The 14,604-nt window shown below is 36.2% G+C and overlaps 1 protein-coding gene across 6 annotated transcripts in view; it reads right to left on the bottom strand.

The window, feature by feature from the left end:
* LOC106145044 (uncharacterized) overlaps positions 1–14,604 on the bottom strand; it is a 685,031-nt gene that overhangs the window by 514,762 nt on the left and 155,665 nt on the right. The window lies entirely within an intron of this gene.

The raw sequence follows: 14,604 nt of genomic DNA, 5'->3' as shown, positions 1-14,604 counted from the left end.
AAGCTAGGCATTTATCAAGGACTAATGCGGTCATGTTGAAAGAACAGAAGAGCCAACTTTAAAAGCTCTCAGGGGCCTTAAATGGATCAATTTGGGCATCAAAAAAGTACAAAATAAATATAACATATATGATCCTAAAATCGTTTCATTGGTCACCACTGGAGGTTTCCAGGGTACCAACTCATTACTATGAAAACTGATAAATTAGACAAAAGAATAAAACATATATCTCAACCTACTTCTACAAACTGTATTTCAAGATAACAAAAAAGTTGAAGTTATGGAAAATTTACAGAAGAATTCCTGCTAATACAAAATGAATGATAATATTATAAAATTGCTATTTTATAACTTTTTTCTTTTTAGTTCTGGATAGACACAATAACTTTATTTTGTTTATTTATTTTTATGTGGTGCTAAGGATTGAACCTAGTGCCTCACACATGCAAGGCAAGCACTCTACCATTGAGCCATAACACCAGCCTCTATTTTATAACTCTTAATGGAATAATTCACCTAGAAATGAATGTGAATGCCTTCTAAACCCCAAGGCACTATTTTGATGGAGGCACTTAAAACAGAGCAATCAGGTTGACATATTAAAAAAACCAAACCATTGCCAAAGTGAAATCAGGACAACCATCCATTATGTAATCCATGATGTGAAACAAGAAGAAGTAAAAAAAAAATTTTCAAAACACAATGAAACCTGGATTTAATTAAACTTCTAAATCTAACTACCAGTTTTCAGTTTATACATTGGGTTTAGGAACAACGTCAATATTAAGAACATAAAAATACCATAAAGATGCAATCAGACAAATCAGAATGTAGGAAACTATGAGGGGCAAAATGGACTTTATTATCTTCAGAAAAAAAGCATTGATTTGGAGTCAAAAGAAAAAAACCTTGGTTCAAGTCCCCAACCCATTCTAATTGTCTATAAAACGTCAGGAAATATAATTAACCTTTCTGAACTGTAAAGTCTCTCACAATTTAGTAGCATGTAATTTAAGGAAGAACTGTTATAACGGAGACATAAGAGATAAAACAACCCAATATAATGTATGGACAATTAGATTCTGATTTAATCCAACTAAGAGATTTTTAAAGCAATCAGGAAAATGTTAATCTAGACTGGATATTAGATGATAAGTTACTATTAATTTTATTAAGCATAATAAAATATTATTTTGTTTTAAGATCCCTATCATTGAAGATATGTAATGAAATATTTATAGGCAAAATAATAGAATTCCTAAAATTTCCTGAAATACTCATACAAACAACAACAAAAAAGTTGAGGACATAGATGAAATGAAATATTGAAAACTACTGAAGGCAGGTAATATGGAATATAATCATACTATATATTTATATGATTAAAAATTTTCATAATAAAAGTATAATAATAATAAGAAGAACAGCAAGGGTCCACACATTGTTCAACTTTGAGAAATATTCTTTTTGTGTTTTGTTTTTGGTACTGAGAATTGAATCCAGGGGTGCCTAACCACTGAACAACACCCCCAACCCTTTTATTTTGTATTTTGAGACAGGGTCTTGCCAACTTGCTAAGGCTGGCCTTGAATTTGCAATCCTCCTGCATCAGCCTCCTGAGCTGCTGGGATTACAGGCATGTGCCACACACCTTCCTTGAGAAATATGCTTGATGCATTAAAACTTTTTTATGTAAATGAAGTCACATCTAGCAATAACAGTGAATACCCAGAAATGTTCTCCAGTGTTGTATATGATACTTTCTAATTTTATCAAGTAAATTTAGTCTCTATTTCAAAATCTATTATTAGGTTTCTATAATTATTTATTATATTTGTCCCATCTACCTTATTATTTTCAAAATAAAAGCATCAATTTGGAGCTGGGGTTGTGGCTCAGTGGTAGAGCACTTGCCTAGTAAGGGTGAGGCACTGGGTTCAATCCTCAGCACCACATAAAAATAAATAAATAAAATAAAGATATTATGTCCATCTAAAATTAATTTTTTTTTAAAAAAAAAGCATCAATTTTTCAGTCAAGGTTAGACTCATCCTAGTTGTCCACAAGACCCCAGGAAATATAATTAACCTCTTTGAGTTATAGTTTTCCCCTAAAAAAATGAGCAGAGTATCATCTATCTTCTTTCTACCCCAAATCCCGAACATCTGGATCAGTATCCTTCTTATTACATACTTTTATCATTTTATTTCTCTAACAACAGCAAAAAGTACCTTTACTAAGTGCCACTCTAACTCCTTATTAGAACAACTTTAATTTTCTAATAGTCACTTAAAATTAAAAACTAGAAATGGCAATGTTCTCTGCCATTTAGTCTCTCTTTCTAATTGTTCTTTATTCTTAACACTTGATTAGATAGTACAGTAGTGCCCCCCCACACCCCTCCCCATATCCATGGGGAACATGTTTCAAAATCTCCAGTGGTTTCCTAAAACCATGGATAGTACTAAACACTCTATATAGTATGTTTTTTTCCCTTATGTCCTGCAGCATTGTCACATACCACCAAAATTAATCTGTCCTCCCATGTTTTATACCCTGGTGCTTCATTCGCATCACTAATTTGCTCTTTGAGACCACTATGAAGTAAAAATAAGGGTTACTTGATCACAAGCACTGCAATTTCAATTCAGTTGATCTGATAGATACCTACTTAGTGACTATAAGGAGGGTAATATATACAGCATACATACACTGAACAACAGGATAATTCATGTCTCACAAGGTAAGGAATAGGATGGCATGAGATCTCATCACACTACTCAGCATGACATACAATTTAAAACTTACAAATTATATTTTAAATTTTCCATTTAATATTTTAAAACCATGGTTAAACTGTGGAAAGTGAAACCACAGGTAGGGCAAGACTACTGTATTCTCTGCTCCCAGCAAGAAAACCAATTCACTTTACCATAATGTGTCTCAAAAATCTTAGAAACTAATGCTTTGTAATAAACATTTTTTCAGTCAACACACTGTCTTCTAAAGTAATTGAAGTTATAGGCCTTGCAACTTTATTATATTATGGGAGTCTAGATTTAAACCCAAATGCAATATTTGAAATCTGTGTGTGACTAATATTATCCCCAAATTTTAAAGAAATTAAGAGAACATTTTCATCTGTCAAGCCAGCCACTCACTAGCTGGTCACTTAGATAAGGACCAGGACTACATCTATTAGCCTTATAAAGGAAGCAGCCAAAGAGCCACCTCTACAAATCAGTCATCAAAAGAACACACAGCAAGTCTGCAGCACTGCTTCTCTACATGCTGTTAGGCTTACAGATGTGACAAGAGAAGAAAGGGCCTCACTTCACCAAATTTTTTTTTAAATTGTTAGAATAATTCTAGGCATTCTCTTCCCCTCTGTTATGAAACTATAACCCCTTAGATTAAAAATTAGAAATGGTGCTTATACTTACTCTGGGAGCCTATCTCTTGATAAATATCCACTTTCTTAAAGAGCCAAGACTCAGCTGGGCATGGCTGTGCACACTTGGAATCCCAGGAACCCTGGAGGCTAAGGCAGGAGGAATGCAAGTGTGAGGACAGACTTGGAAAATTAAAGAGACCCTTTCTCAAAATAAAAACTTACAAAGGGTCGGTGGGTGTGACTTACAAATAGATTTCCCTTGGGTTCCATTCAGACTATTACAAAAAATAAAAATAAAGAGCCAAGACTCTGATGCTAATTTCAGGTCTGCAATTAAAGGAAATTCATTAGCAGACAAGTACACATTTTGTCTGCCTCTATATCCACAAATTTAAATCTGTTACCCCTCCATTTCCTAGACCTTCTCTGTCCTTCCCTTATGGAATCATTTCATCTCACTTTCTAACGCAATGAGTTAAGTCTAAGGGTTGTCATTCATTTATCTATCACTACTCCCCATTAGACAATATACGTCTTTCTAAGAACCTGAGTCTTGGCATTTTCAAAATTCCCCCAAGCACTGGGGGTCATGTTCTGGCATCAGGAGACACTCCATAAATACTGGCAACCTGCTGAGCATAGCTTATTTTGTTCTGATCTTCCATGGGGTAAATATAAAAGAAAGTGAAAGCCAACATCATTGAGCAACTGAGTAAGAGAAGATATTTGGGCTGAAGCTCTGAGACAGTGATATGGAATCTGAAGCTCTACCATATCTTGTTTTGAATGTTTAAAGTCAGACTCAAAAATTTTTGGTTTTCTAATATTTGTTTAATTATAGTCAATGATGCAAGAATGAATCAGCTGATTGTGGTTTTCTGATTTTTAAAAAGTTGAATATACATGCTCTATGAATTCTAACTTCTGTTACAATAATACAATAGTTGAAACAAAATATAATAAAAGTATGAAGCAAAATACAATAAAAATACTTTAATTATTATAACTATTCAGTTATTAGAAGAGACAATAATTTTCTTCTGGGACTCTTAAGCAAATTACCAGATTACTGAATTATTCAATTATGTTCTTACTGATCAATGATCTGCTGACAGGTGGTACCAGGAAGTCTTAGAACTGCCCCTGGTATGTGGTTGGCCTAGTTCCATCTCAGCCACTGATTCACTTCTGGCACAGAAAGAAAACTAGATGCCTCTGTGCTTTAGGCCCCACTTCAGCATAGAATATTAAAAGAAATGGAAAATTCTACTAATGCTTTATTCATTAACAATTAAATCCTTAGTACAATATGAGTATCCAATTTAGATTATAAGAAAAATAGTCAATATTCTCTATTCTTTTGTAAATTTTTTTTTAAAAGGCACCACGTAACTTCATGATAGAAACAGTTATGAGGAGATGAAGAATGATTCAGGTCCTAAATAAGGATGGACTTTACTATTAAGAAGCAAAATTTACTACAAAGAGAATTACTTTGGAAATTAAAGAAGAAAAAAATTTAAATTTCTCAGGGAGACATTTAAGAATAAGACTCTTTTAAAAAATTATAATTTGAGGTCATTCTGGATGAAGGCAATGACTTCCATTTTCCCAGGTGTAAGAGTTTTTACTTTGCACATATAAACAAAGTGATATCAGTCTTCCCCAGTACTTGTACTTGATCCTTACCTTTACAATTTATATTTTTTTAATACTAGGGATTGAACCAAGGGGCACTTAACCACTGAGCCACATGCCCAGCCCTTTTTTTCACTTTTTACTGTGAGACAGGGTCTCATTAAGTTGCTGAGACTGACTTTGAACTTATAATCCTCTTGTCTCAGCCTCCCAAGTCCCTGAGATTATAGGCATGTGCCACCATGCCCAACTATCTTTGCAATTCTTAAACCATGAAATAATCTTCCCAGCTTCAAACTGGAGCAACTATATTTAATCTAGAAACCACTGCCTTCACTTCCTTTCAAGCTCTTTTAAGACAATTAATTACATCATTTTGCTCAAGAAAACCCAAAACTACTATTTATTTTCAACAACCAGTAAAAACACTAGCTACAGGGCACCAAGTGCTAAGGAGACAAAGATGAGAGATTAAACTATATAGTTAGATATCCATTTTCTAGTGGGATTACAGATAAGTAAATGGATATAACCAGTTCTTTGGATGAGCTGGATTCCTTAGGTGAGGACAAATACCAAATTTTATTTTCTTCCTTGCATGATCTTTTACCTGTGCTTTGTCAAATCTCCCCTCTCCATTAGAAATATTGCAGGTAGCTCATTGCTTCTGTAATGACCTCATTTTTAGCCACATATCTTCAATATCTCTCACTACTTCTCCAAATTTATTCTTCATTTCCTGAAGCTGAAGTTTAAACAGAACTCACAGAAAGTTAAAGGGAAAAATGATTCACATTGGTACTTAACTATAGTCCTGTACACTGAATGATTCCAACTGAAAAACAATAAGTCTTTTGGATTTCTTCCAAATGGTCAAAACTATTTAGGTAGTAGAATAGTTAGGTTCCCATATTACAACCTTCCTACTGCTCCATAGGAAAGTGATATCAAAGATGAAGAGAACAGTAAGAAAAGTGAAGCAGGAGGCATCACAATACCAGACCTTAAACTATACTACAAAGCCATAGTAACAAAAACAGCATGGTATTGGCAGCAAAACAGATACATAAACCAATGGTATAGAATAGGAAACACAGAGACAAACTCACATAAATACAAATATCTTATACTATACATAGGTGCCAAAATCATCCTTTGGAGAAAAGATAGCCTCTTCAACAAATGGTACTGGGAAAACTGGAAATCCATAAGCAGCAAAATGAAATTAAACTCCTCTTCTCACCCTGCACAAAACTCAAAGTGGATTGAAGACTTAGGCACTAGAACAGAGGACCCTGCACCTAACAGAAGAAAAATTAGGCCCAAATCTCCACATGTCAGCTTAGGAACTGACTTCCTTAACAAAATTCCTAAAGTGCAAGAAGTATAATCAAGAATCAATAAACAGGGTGGATTCAAACTAGAAAGCTTCTTCACAGCAAAGGAAACAATCAATAATTTTATGAGACAGAATGGGAGAAAATCCTTATCACATGCACCTTGGGTTATATAAAGAACTCCAAAAACTCAACACACACACACACAAAAAAACCCCACAATATTCTAATCAATAAATAATACAATCAATGGACAAATAAAAAATGTTCAACATCTCTAGCATCAAAGAAATGCAAATCAAAGCTACTCTTAAGATTCCATCTCATTCCAGTCAGAATGGCAATTATCAAGAATGCAAGCAAAAATAAGTGGTTGGTGAGGATGTGGGGAAAAGGGTGCACTCATACATTGCTCATGGGACTGCAAATTTGGTGCAAGCACTGTGGAAAGCAGTATGGAAACTCCTCTGAAAACTTGGAATGGAGCCACCATTTGACCCAGCTATCCCAAACTTCAATTTATACCCAAAGTACTTAAAATCGGCTTTCTACAGTGACATGGCCACATCAATGTTTATAGCAGCTCAATTCACAATAGCCAAGCTATGGAACCAACCTAGATGCCCTTCAACAGATAAACAGATAAAGAAAAATTGTGAGATATATCAATTATATATATATATATCAATTATATACATAGAATTATATTATATATAATAATATATATTGTATATAATAATTATATATAATATATTATATATAATTATATATATATGCATACATGAATATTAATCAGCTTCAAAGAAGAATGAAATGATGGCATTTGCAGGTAAATGAATGGAGCTGTAGAATATCATGCTAAGTGCAGTAAGCCAATCCCCCAAAAATCAAAGCCTGAATGTTTTCTCTGATATGAGGATGCTGATTCACAATAAAGGGGTTGACTAGGGAAGAAGAGAGTTACCTCGAATTAGGCAGAGGGGAGTGAAGCTAGGGGGGGAAATGTGGGGGTACGAAGGATAGTAGAATGAATGGGACATTATTACCCCAGGTACATATATGATTTCTTGACCAACGTGATTCTACATCACCCACAACCAGAAGAATGAGAAGTTATACTTCATTTATGTAGGATGTGTCAAAATGCATTCTACTATCATGTATAAGTAATTAGAACAATTTTTTTAAAAAAGATGAAGAGAAGCCTATATAAGTAAACATCAAGAATGTTACCTCAGAATTCTGAGGAATAGATAACAATTTCAAAACAGACTTTATTGTTTTTCCCAGTACATGTAAGTTTCTACTTTTGGTGAACTGTTTCCTACCTTTTTTCAAACCATCAAAAAAACTTCAAGGCACTATTCAGAACTGCATTCCCCAAGTAATACCCCATTTTACAGCTGATGAATAAATGCACAGAAGAATTAAGTAACTTACCCAGAATCACAGTACTAGAAAGTGACAGAGCAGGGACCTGAATCTGGAAAGGCTACCGTTGGAGCCAGCGCTATGCAGTTATGTGCAGTACTGTCTTTTCAGACCACTAACTGAACTAATAAAAATGACAGAATTTTAAACTGGTGTATCAGTGTCAGTAATTATAATCATTCTTTTATCTAGAGTGATAATGACCTAGAAGAATGAAATAATGATGAAAGTTAAAGATGTTATGAACCATTTAGAATTGGAGGATTTCTGGTGTTTCCCTCTTCCCCCCAAATGCTTGTAACATCTTATACAACCAGGAGATTATATTGTATAATAACATTTATCAAAATATTTTCAACAATTATAGCGATTTCATCCCTTGTCCCCAATTTTCAATTGGTCACTTGGTGATACTCCATATGCCATTCATACTGAGCATGTTTTGCTTAAGGCATTCTATATCCACAATATTTTCATATTTCCAAAGACTCAAGATCTCTCATGATAACTCTGGGTTAGGATAGCATGCTTCAAAAAGTGCACATTATGGAAAATTGATACCTCTGGTTGTTCCATGAAAAGAAGATTCTATACTTATATAAATTTGAGAAACATATGTCTCCTTGCATTCTCGTTACCATATTAAAAACATAGAAGAAAACTGAAATAGTCAAAACTATAAATTTTCAGGTATTTCCCTATTTCCCACATATAACAGTAGCAATTTTCTGCTTTTTAAACCCTAATAAATTAATGTGGAACTAGAATCTTATAAAGTTCTCTAATGCACCCTTTGAGACTAGGCCACCCAGGCCATAGGTTATATCTGGAGCCATGCTAGGAATTTAGGTAACAACTAGGAAGGAGCCAAACTGGGAACTGACATTCAACTTCAGTGGGTATTTAAGCAAGCCATTTACCAATCTGAGGACCTTGTTTCACTTCTATAAACAAGAAAACAAATTACACCAATAGTTTTAAAAATATTTTTAAACCAAATAAATGCACTGTTCAAAGAAGATTTTTACTGGAGAATCCAGATGAAAGTGGGTGTACCCTGAGTGAAAGGGAATTAGGAGAGGGGCCTGCAGATTCACCTACGCAGACCTCCATCTCCATTTCCTACAACCATTTCGAAAAAACTGTAATTTTTATCATCCCTTGTAATCCTAATTAATTCTATGCTCTAGACATGGCTCCCTGTCTATGTAATACAAAACATCTGAGGATATTTAAAAGCTGTTAGACACTGAAATGAATGAATAATGGTTCATTGGATGGGATTTTTATCCGTTTGGAACTTTTTCAGAATAAGCACATCAGTCTTGCATATAAGGGTTTTTTTTTTTTCTTTAACAATATGAGCCAAAAATCTGTAAGTGTGCATGACACCATCCAAATATATCTAGGCCATCCCTGCCACCATTAATCATCCCCACGTTCTGTCAAAGCTCTCAAATCACTAGGATAAGAGACCAATCATTGGCTAACAGCAAATCCAGAATTGCCTACCAAATAGATTCTCACAAAAGCCGAACCAACACATTCCTAGACAGAAAAAAAAAAAAAAGAATCTGTTGTGTCTTTTAAGATTGCTGCCTAAATGTCATCAAGACCATCTCATGCAGAAAGAGCATTTCCTAGTATCTTTTAGAAGGAATACCCCCAGGCCAGTCTGCTAAAGCAGACAGATGGCTGGGCTTTGGTTCATGGGAGTGACCTTCAGGTGAAAAGGAATAATCTCCATTAAGTGGTGTTAGCTCTGAGGTTATAGAACGCATATTCACAGAACCCTGTCTGTCACCCACAGTTATACCTCTTAAGTTTCTTGGAGGGTATTCTGTCGATCTGCATTGCTTCCTGTAGGTGCAAGTTTTCAGAGCAATGTAGAGCTAATAGTTTTCTGGAAATTCAAGCAAGAAATATTCCTTGCCTCACTTTTGCCTAGAAATGTCAAGTGGTAAACTCAATGAATATTCTGTCTCTTTCCAAGGAAATCCCCTGGTTTTCATATTATCCTGAGATAGATTTTTGAAAGGCCCATGCTTCAAAATGTATCTAAAGACATGATTCACAAGTTTCACTAAGGACAACACATGATAGGATTTCAGAACCAACAGAGTTGACTGACTGAGAATTATCGGTACATTTCCAACAAGGAGATTCTGTATAAGGAACTTATCTGAGCAATAAGCCTTCTGATTTCCCTTAAAGCAATAACCTGAGTGTAGTAACAGGAGTATAACTGGGTCTTCTGCACACTTCTAAACTATGAGTAATATCTTGGGCCAGAAAAGCAAGGAGAAACAAGAATTCATGGAAATGCCCATTCATGTCTAACCTGGTTTTCACAAAGCTGACGTATGGGCAGGAAGACCATTAAAGCACAAGCGGACCTGGCTAAGTAGTATACAGTCCAATTCATACAACCACACACTCATCACTGTTAGTATTTGACCATTTTTCCCATGACACCCTAGCCATCTAGCATCACCAGATATATGCTGGGTCCTTTTGCTGATCACAGGCATCTTCTTCTATGTCCAAATCAGAAGACAATAATCTAAGAAAAGCCTTGCATTCTAAGCCCCATTCCAGAAGCTCAGTTTTCCTACTCAATCAAGATGCCTAAAGGGAGAATGCTAAAGAACTCCCCTGCTAAGGCCAGCAACCCAAAAGACCACCTTTATGGAATAGCATATAGGGATACCCCAAGAAGCTTCTGCTATGACCTACTGCCCATATCAACCTTTTAATCTCAATCTCTCCCCAAAAGATTCCTACAACTTTGACATTTCCTGGAAGACCCATATTTAACTCCTCCTCAAAGTCTAGTCACCAATTTTGCCTACACATTCCAAAGGTCTCCACTCTATCTGTCCTTCCCTATCTCAAAATCTCAAACAAGTCATTCACCCATAGGAGCAGCATTCATACCTGAAGTTCTAACACTGAAATCATCACCCAAATTAAAGGGGGTCTATGCAAAGGAATTGAAGGACTTGAGAACATGGGTATCTGCCCTATTTCTGACTTCATGAATACAGATTAACACCTTGTACCTGATAATATCCAAAAATCAGAGTCTAACATCAGCCTTAGCCTCCAGAACAGGTCCACAAAGCATTCTTGCCTGCAAACTCTACTTTAAGTCTCTGAATCTTCAGTCCCCTTCTTGGTAAGAGAATTTAGCTCATCTTATGGGCTTTACTCCTGTCATTTTGCAACACAACCAGACTCTTCTCTGTAGATTCCCTCTCTCTCTCCTACCCCCACAACACACACAACTTTTTATATTGATTACATTTCTGGCTCTTGCACCCAAAATAGATGCTCCCTAGCCTGCTAGGAGTATGCAGCACCTAGACTGCCTGTTCTTTGAGGAAATGGAACAGATGACTCAGGAAATTTGTGGCTCTGAACTTCCACTGCCAGCAGAGCCTGCTTTCTAGAACTCTCTCTCACTTCTAACTGAAGAACTGAAGGGTAGACCAAGACCACACTCATGCCCAAGCTTCAACTCTATTTTTGTGAGTAATCACCTTCTCTTTGGGAAATAGTTCTGAAATATGAAATTAGAAATGAGAAGACTTCTTGATTTCATTTATATAATTGATCCATAAGAACTTCCCCTAGCTCTCCTTCCTGTTTTCCCTGTTCTGAGCTGCTTCCCTCTGCCTCACCATAAGTCAAAATAAACTTTCCCTCCTCCACATTGTACTTGACAGGTACATGGGTCATAGTGATTCAACAGCTGATTAAAACAGAGATTGGTACTGAGAAATGGGGTTGTTTCTGTAACTAGCCTGATCCCCATGTGCTTTAGAAGTCATTGTAGATGTTGCTGGTGTGTGTGAGTGTGTGTGTGTGTGTGTGTGTGTGTGTGTGTGTGTGTGTTACTCTCGAAAATTTTAGAGATTTATGATGGAAATCTTTAGAATATTATAAGCAGAACTTAATTGGCAGTTCTGATGGGGGCTTAGAAGACTAGAATGCTGATAGGACTATGGACAGAAAAGACTCTTTTTGAGTTTTCAGAGGAGGAGGACTCTATTGGAAATTAGAAGATGGACCATGCATGCTATTTTGTCTACATTTGACCATGTCATGAGAATTTTTGTGAAGCTGAATTTAAAGACGATATGTTAAATAATCTGGTGGAAAAAAGTTCAAGGAATCATAGTATCCAGGCAGTGGCATGGATATTGCTGGTGGCTAGCTTTCAGTTAAGTTTAATATGATAATCAGAAAGATTTGAAAAACACTTTGACGAGGAAAATACAGGTAAAACTAGGAAGATGTGGTTGTTAAAGATATTGTAGTTGATAAAGAAATTTAAGTACTTTACAAAAAAAATAATAATAGGAAAGATGACTTGAAGGTATCTCAGGAATTGGCAAGAGCACACTCACCTCAGGTTCAAGGGTGTAAAAATAAAATTTCCTTTGAGAAGAGACCATGAAGAAACACTGCTTGCACACAGCAGCCTAGGACATTGTTTGACTGTGCTCAGTTGCCCAGGCACTCAGGGGCTGCTACAGCCAAGTTCCCAGGATGCTTGGTTACTGTTCAGAATGGTGGCAGACCTTAGCATCAACCAGATGGTACTGGTTCTGCAAGAATTTAGGATGCTGGAGTTAGGGGGTCATGAAGGAAGGCTTCCAAAGAAATTTCAAAGGAAACACTGGGAAGCCAGACAAAGTATAGCAGGTCCAGAGTCCCTGCAAGGCTGCCACTGAGGTGATTCATAAAGATGTGAGAAGGAAACTGAAGCAGCAGTAGAAGCTCCCTAGATTAAGAGTTGCCAGTAACATGTGAGGTCAGCCCAGGAAAGCTGCAGAAATCTAGCAGAGACAAGCCCTGAGAGATGCTTGCAAACACCAAGGCCATAAGGCTGGAGCTACACAAGCCCTTTGGAGAGAACATCATGATGTCATGTACCCCCGAAGCTACACATGAATTATAGGACTTGTTTTCTTAGCTTTATTTTGATCTTCCTTTGGTCCTATCCCTTCTTTCTATGTTCCTATTTCTCCCTTGTGGAATGGAAAAGTTTACTGTTTGCGATTATATATTGGATATTTATGCATGTGTGTGTGTGTGTGTGTGTGTGTGTGTGTGTGTGTGTATGTGAGTGTGTGTGTATTAAATCCTATAACTTTCTTTTACTCTTTACAGGGAAAACATTCATGAGTTTGTCTTGAGTCTCAGATGAGATCTTGGACTTGGACACTTGGACTTTTGGCAATGCTGAAATTATTAAATTGGGGGGATTCTTGGAAATGGACTAAGTGTATTTTTCATTGTCTGATGGGAGTGAGCTTTTGGGTGCAGAATGTTATGGTTTAGATATGAGGTATCCCCCAAAAGCTCATGAGTGAGACAATGCAAGAAGTCTCAGAGGCAAAATTATTAGATTACAAGAATGTGCAGCCTAATTAGTTGATTAATCCACTGCTATGGATTAACTGGGTGGAAACTGTAGGCAGGTAGTATTGGACAGCAAGTTATTAGAGGAAGTTTTTTTTTTCTTTTTTCTTTCTTTTTTTTTAAGCAAGGCAGAAGCAAAATTTATTAAAGGACAGTAAAGGAAATATATGTGCACATGTGCCTTTGGAGTTTATATTTTCTCCCTGATGAGCAGAGAGTGCATGATCATTCTCGATCACCCTGGCACTCTGCACCCCCACCCCCATGTTCTCAGTTACTTTCCTCTACCTTTGCTGGGCCCAGAATAATCAATCAGCCAAATATGGACTAAACACCTGAAATCATGAGTCAAAATAAACTTTTCCTCCTTTGCACTGTTGTTGTAAGGTATATTGGTCACAATAATACCAAAACTGACTAAAACAAGAGGTGATAGAGAAAGAGACCTTTACTAGATGTAGCTCTGTATCAATGAGCATGGCCAGTCATGTCTGCCTCTTTAGTTAGATGAACAAGACTTCCAGCATAGACATGTACCAGATCAGCAAGACCAAAATCATAAGCAATTTAAATGTCACTGTATTAAGATCCTGCACAATGTACTCACAACTGATTTATGGTAAACTGTTTAACCAGGAAGAAACATTATGAAACCCAAATAGTAAATATGACTTGGGATTTGATTTTTGCAAAAGCTTTCCCGGAAACTTGTATTTTCTTCCCAAGAAAATCCTATGTGTAGTCAGAAAACTCTTCTCACATCTGAGACATGATGGGTGTCTACAACCTGCTTTGGGGTATGCATGGATTTCCTTTACTGTCCTTTAATAAATTTTGCTTCTGCTTTGCTTTAAAAAAAAGAAAGAGAAAGAAAGAAAGAAACTTCCTCTAATAACCCCCAAACAAGTAGTATTGCCCTCACTCTATTTGGCATAGTCATTTTAAAGTCAACATATCCACAATGAATTCAACTATTTAATCTACATTCCTTCCTGTTCTTTCTTACTAATGGCATTGTCTTCCTTTTAGTGGCCCAGAAAAGTCTCAAAAATCCTCTTTCAATCTTCCCATTCTTTGATTTCTAATAGCCAATAACCATATTCCACCAATTCTACTTCCCACATCCATCTAATTGCCCCATCTCAGTCACCATCATCTCTTTCCTAGATGACTGTAAGTCTCCTTAGCAGACTGTTTTCCATTTTCATTCTTGCTCTCCTTTCACCTATCAGTACATGACTATGATCTTTCTAAAACACAAATATGTCTAAGTCACTGATCTGCTCAAAATCTTCCATAATTTAATTTAAAAACCTTCCATAACTCTATTACCATTAGAATAATTACCACACTTCTTAGCAGGCAAACAAACTG

Source organism: Ictidomys tridecemlineatus, chromosome 3 (assembly GCF_052094955.1).
Source record: "Ictidomys tridecemlineatus isolate mIctTri1 chromosome 3, mIctTri1.hap1, whole genome shotgun sequence".
NCBI classification, from domain to species: domain Eukaryota; kingdom Metazoa; phylum Chordata; class Mammalia; order Rodentia; family Sciuridae; genus Ictidomys; species Ictidomys tridecemlineatus.
Note: the sequence above shows the minus strand (reverse complement) of the source record. Positions and strands in the feature narration are given on the sequence as shown.